Below are 6,000 nucleotides of genomic sequence, written 5' to 3' on the forward strand. Positions count from 1 at the left end.
TTTCAAAAGCCTCAGCATCTCGACCAGCTGGTCGGTGTGACCCAGGTGGAGTTGTGAACATTAAAATCACCAAGGAACATTACTTCACTATTAGGAAAGTTGGACTGGAGAAAATCAAGTTGCAATGAGAGGAAGTCAAAAAGCTCCAAGTGATTAGTGGAGTTGGGAGAACGGTAGAGAGAACAGATGAATTTGACACAATGAGGTAGAGAAATTAAGTCAGAGAAGATCAAAGAGAGAAGGTTCCAAATTGCTAAGTCTCTGTCAGGGAATATCGGAACGGACATATGCACAAGTACCACCTTTGAGGCGAAAAGAATCATACAGCGAATAATTTGGGCAACTGAGGTGAGTAGTGGTCGAATCAACCGATAACTGAAATTCTGTCAGAAAAAGTAAATGGGGTTTGGCGCAAGTGGAAATGGACATCGTTGAGATTAGAATTGAGACCACGTATATTTGTGAAATGAACTAGGAAGTGTGTTGGAGGTTTGGATCTTTTCGCAGATAAGCTTACTCTATTAGTTTGAGAATTCATGGTGTATTCGGTAGTAAGAAAAAGTGGGGGTGGACATGCTGTATGGAGTAATGAAATTTTTGGATATGGCGTACACATGGTAAGAATATACCCAGATCCTTGGCATAACGTGGTCTCGACAATGCCCCCCGCATACACACTACTCGGACTCCCTCCAAGTCACTATCTGGCAGAGTAGAGGTAGCAAGATTATACACTAGCTGATCCGGAAGCCTCCTAAAGAGTTACCAATAGGTTCGGTCCGGTGTACTAACTAGCGGCCGGCCTGCGAATACCGTTTTAGAGCTGTACCCTCGAAATGTAAGGAAGACTGGATCTCGCCATGATGTTCATCATAACCTCAAAAGTCAGCAGTCATACTGCATGATGGAAGAGATGGGGAAGGGTTGACCGGTACTTAGCTCTGGAGACTAAACATGGGTTCCACCACTTCAAGCCTCCAATAAGCAGCAAAGTGATGGTATTTCACCGGTTGATGAGAGTCATCTCCCACCTGGTATTGCCTGGTAACACAGAGGGGTGGCATTCCTCCATGTGTTTTGGGTGCCACACCTCGACCCCTGCTTACATTGGTTCACACCTGGGTGGTCACCCACAGTGTGCATGTGCATGGAGGTTATTCTCAGAGTTACTAACAGTCCTACCATCGTGAAGGTACAAGCAGAAGATTTGGCTGTCCCAGACCGTCTGGACTTCGCCGAAATTGGTCCAATTGACTTAAATGTCACCCGAATATCAGTTCCATCAGCGTTTTAGACTCCCAGGTAGCAAGTAAGGTGCGAAATTCTGAGCAATCCACTCCAACAACCAGTATTCATCCGCCGATATTCTGTCAATAGTCGTGGGATTGCGGATGCCCAAATTTCCACTGCGTACAGAATTTCTGTGTGGATAATTCTGTTGAAACTGTACTGAGTTCATGTCCGATCCTAAGACCACTATTAAATACGTCAGTGTAGAAAGAAAAAAAAAAACTGTGGAATGAGTGCTCCTAATATGGCTAGTTGTCCTAATATGGTGGAGCTTTGCTCGAGAGAAAGGTTATCACGGATGATTTATTAGGGTTTAAGCTAAGATCCAAGCGAGACAAACGTTGAGACGATCTCAACAGGTAGGATATAATTATAAATACATTTAATTTAATTAAATGATATTCGATAAAAATAAACAATTGTATTATAAATTTTATCCTCATGTGTATAAACAGATTACTCGAGGTAATATTATATTTGATACAGTAAAAAGATTAATTAAAAATGCTTTAATAAAGCTTGGTAAGAAAGGTCTTGAAATAGTTAAGAATAAAGATATTAACTGATAAAGGTAAGCAATTAATTAATCAACTAAATTTTAAAAAAAATAAGCTATGTCCTGAAATGAAATTAAGTGGAGAAGTGCGTTTAAAAGTTCTTAATTAAGTTACTATTAAATAGAAGTAGAACATCCAATATGGAACTTATTTGTACAGCTGTTACTGGTTTATCAATTATATACCACGAATACCTCGATGATCTTGGAAGAAATGTTAGTGTGAAAGATCCTTCAAAGTATATAATTTTTGTTCAAGATTATGATTATTTTATTATTATTTTTTTTTAATTTTTTTTTTTTTTACATACAGGATTCTTCATTGTTTAATATGCTTTCTTGTACGTGCCAAAACTAATGACAGTGAAATTGCAATCTTAGAAAATAACGGTTTTGTGTATTTTAGTATGGTTTGTTTGCTAATTAAATAAATAAATACATTTTATGTTTATACTCCGAGACGATCAAACGGTCAGAGGAGTTCACATGATAGACAGAATACAAGAAACAGCACCGTATTTAGCAGTCACGGGCTTGAACTCCGATCACTCATGGCACGTGTACTTATGCACCTGTGTGCTTGACCACACGGCTACGGAGGCCCTCAATACCAAGTCAGGAATGCGCAACTCACGCCCAGGACAGAATTTATGCCTAAACAATTGTCTAAAGTTCCGTAATTTGGTAGGGACCCAGGATGACCACCGACCCAGGTTCTGTTGAATAAAGGCTGCTATGAAGTGTTCCAACATGTCTTGTTCTGAGTTACTTTTTTATAATTAATTGTTCGTATTTTGTCCGTTTAATAAAGTGTTTTTAATAAAGACTAATAAGTTCGTTTAATGAAGTTTTAATAAAGTTTAATAAAGATTTTTTCTCAACACACTTAAATTTTTTTAAAGACTGCCCCTGACTGCAAATGCAAGAATGATTCCAGTTCATTCCTGCCAAGGATGCAAAAGCATGCTATGTCGTCCTGTTTTACACGTTGTTAATTAGTAAAGCAACAACGTTGACCTTCGTTCGACATGTCCTTGTGAGGAGCAGCAACGACCCGTATTTCCTGTTTCATTAAATGTTCCTCGATTCACGATCTGCTCTCGAGTTTAACTATAACTGATGCTTCTGTGCTAGAAAAACACCATACTGTACTAGTCGGCATTTCAGACAGGGAAGTCAAGAGCCAGCACAGTCCCGCTTCAATTCCTCTTTTCGATAGCTTATGGCTGGTAGGTTGCCGTAGGGTTTTAGGCTCATCAGCAACTTAGGCCTATTGCGCTGTACATATTATGTCTGTAAATTTGGTGCATTCTCTTGTTGTTTGCTGGACGAAAAACCCGAGTTTACGGGAGAAAAAACCATGCTACCCTTGAGTGAGACCGACTAACTCAGCAACGTTGTGAAAAAGACTCATAAAAATTCCTCGCGTCATTAATGGGATTGCGACTCGGGTTTTTTAAACCCGGTGTGAGGAGGACGGTGGTTATACCAACTGTGCTACCAACTAGGGTGGCTTATGGCAGAAGGGCAGACGTGTCGGCTGTTTCGTCCCCCTAGAGCAATGTTTCTCAACCTTTTTTTAATTATCGCCCCCTAAAGGGCTTTTTAGACAATTTTTTTCCTTATCACCCCCCATGGAAATTTAAACAAGAAAATACTTTATACTTACTCATTTTATGCAATGGGATCCTTGAGCCTGATGCTTCTTAGCTTAAATTTTCGGTATACAGTAATGTTAGCAATGTTCGGTATGATGTTAGTAAGTTTTATTCTAATGTCTCCTCTTGAACATGTATCAAATCTGTTTCTTTCCTTTGTTAATATTTTATTTACTGAACTAAAACCACTTTCACCCATATAAGACGTTGGAAAACAAAGTATTTTGGCCATTTCAGACCAAACAAATTTCAGACCACATTGTTGGATAAAGAAGTTTAGTTGTTTTTGATCCCACAACTCAGCCATTCCACCTTTTTCGAATTTATGTTTGCATTCTTCGTTACATTTTAATTCAATGAGTCCTTGAATTTTTTCAGTAGCATACTCAAAATCACATTCAATTGGATCTAACCTGAAAATCTAGTTTTTATTTCACCTTTTAATGAACACAAATGATCTGAATAATTCTTAAGCTCGTTCTCGGTGAGAGATTCATTGACTTCAAGCTAACTCTTGCATACCATGAAATTGTTTTCTCATTAAATTGCTTTCAAATATTTCCAGTTTTTCATTGAAGGCTTTTAAATACGCGTTTGTAGTCTATCACCATAATTAATTTACCTTGAAACTGAAGATCATGATACAGTACTTCATTAAGTTTTCGAAAAAGCCAAGCCATAATGTAAAAGGTAAAGGTAAAGTGCAGCCATTATCAACCCACTGCAGGATGGAAGCCTCCTCAACAATTCATGCTGAGGGAAATGGACCATAGTCTGCCACGCTGGTCCAGTGCGGGTTAGCAGATCGACCGTATTCAGCAGTCAGGGGCTTGAACCCCGGTCTACTCAAAGAGCGTGTGCTACTGCACTCCTGCTCCTGACCACTCGGCTACGGAGGCCCTTGGGTACCATTCTGTTATTTTCTTGGGCATCTTTTGGTGCTATTTCCAAAAGCGCATCATCGAAATCACCAACTCAATACCTTACACTGCATTCGACACTTCTGCCTTGTTTCACAGACAGGCTTTACAGAAAGACCCTTCACATATTTTTGAAAAATGACCATTTCTTTGTTGATGCTGAAAAGAGCACGTACAGACGTTGAAGTGTTACAAAAAATGTGATTGCATCAGGTCAGGTTTTGGCCATGTCCCCTAGAACTATATTGTAACTGTGACAAGCATGTGGTGTAAAAAATGTCCTTGAGTTTTCCTGTAAAAGTCCTGTCTGAACACCTGAAACCTTTCCTTTCATATTAGCTCCATTGTCAAAATCTTGCCCTCGGATATTACTTATGTCTAATCCTAATATTTCGAATTCCTGTTTCAGCACATTGTACAAATTTTCTCTGTGCTACTCTTTACACTGATAAATTTTATGAACTGTTCCATTGGAGACTTATCTAATTGTCCGTCCCGGACAATTAGATAAGTCTCCAATGAAACGTTCTACTACAGCATACTAAGATGTCCGTCCCAGAAAACGCGTGCATACCTAAGTGATGACTGTCTAGTGGCTCTACGATTGGACATTTGACCTCGTATGTCCTAAAATTCTACTGATCGTCTGATAAGGAGAATTTGCGACTTCGATCATGCGTTGTGACTAATTCACTCCGAAATCCTCTTATAAGCGTGCATATATTATAATCAGATCCCGGAATGCCGCTAATAAATATACTTATTATGCTCTCTTTACTATAGATCTTTTAAAAAGGCCGCCGTAGCCTAGTGGTCAGGCGCGCGGTGCATAAGTACACGTGCCTTGAGTGACCGGGGTTCAAGGCCGTGACTGCTGAATACGGTGCTGTTTCTTGTAATCTGTCTATCTTGTGAACTCCTCTGACCGTTTGGTCGTCCCGGAGTATAAACAGAAAATTTATTTTATTTATTTAAAAGGGCCGGTCCGAATTCCATCAAATGATGCGAGAAATTTTATGGGCTATTTTTCACCTAGTGGCTGAGTTAAGTCGATATCTGCTGTGGATAAGATTTTTTCCCCTCCGGGAACTCGGATTTTTTTTTCCAGAAAAATAGTCAAATCGACTAGAGAACACTCAATTTATGGATATATTGCACATGGGAAGATAAGTTCGGACAGATTGTCTTAAATGTGATATTGGAGAGTGCGCACTACGGTCTTTCTCCCATATTTATAGAAATACCAATAGTTTGTAGACACTACCTTTTTTGTAGAACTAAATGTTTGGTGCTCTAGCACGAAATATTTCAGACATATTGGTGCTTGAGGTGGTTTCTTCTCAGGTCGAAGGCGTCAGACTTTTTGGAGTTCCAGCTAGCCTTTTTAGATTTAGAAAAAAAAAAAGAAAAAAAAAATGGGCGATTTGTTAATATCTCTTTCCTTGGGGAGTGAGCGATGAAGAATAATAGCACGGTTTGTTTGTGGGCTCATATCTGTTCTTTTGGCTATATATCAGGTTCTTCAGTTGTTCTATTTGGTAGGATCTACTTTGAAACCTCTTTAAGAATGGTGACT

The sequence above is a fragment of the Mastigoproctus giganteus genome, chromosome 4 (assembly GCF_048544385.1).
Source record: "Mastigoproctus giganteus isolate SK-2022 chromosome 4, ASM4854438v1, whole genome shotgun sequence".
Classification (NCBI taxonomy): Eukaryota; Metazoa; Arthropoda; class Arachnida; order Uropygi; family Thelyphonidae; genus Mastigoproctus; species Mastigoproctus giganteus.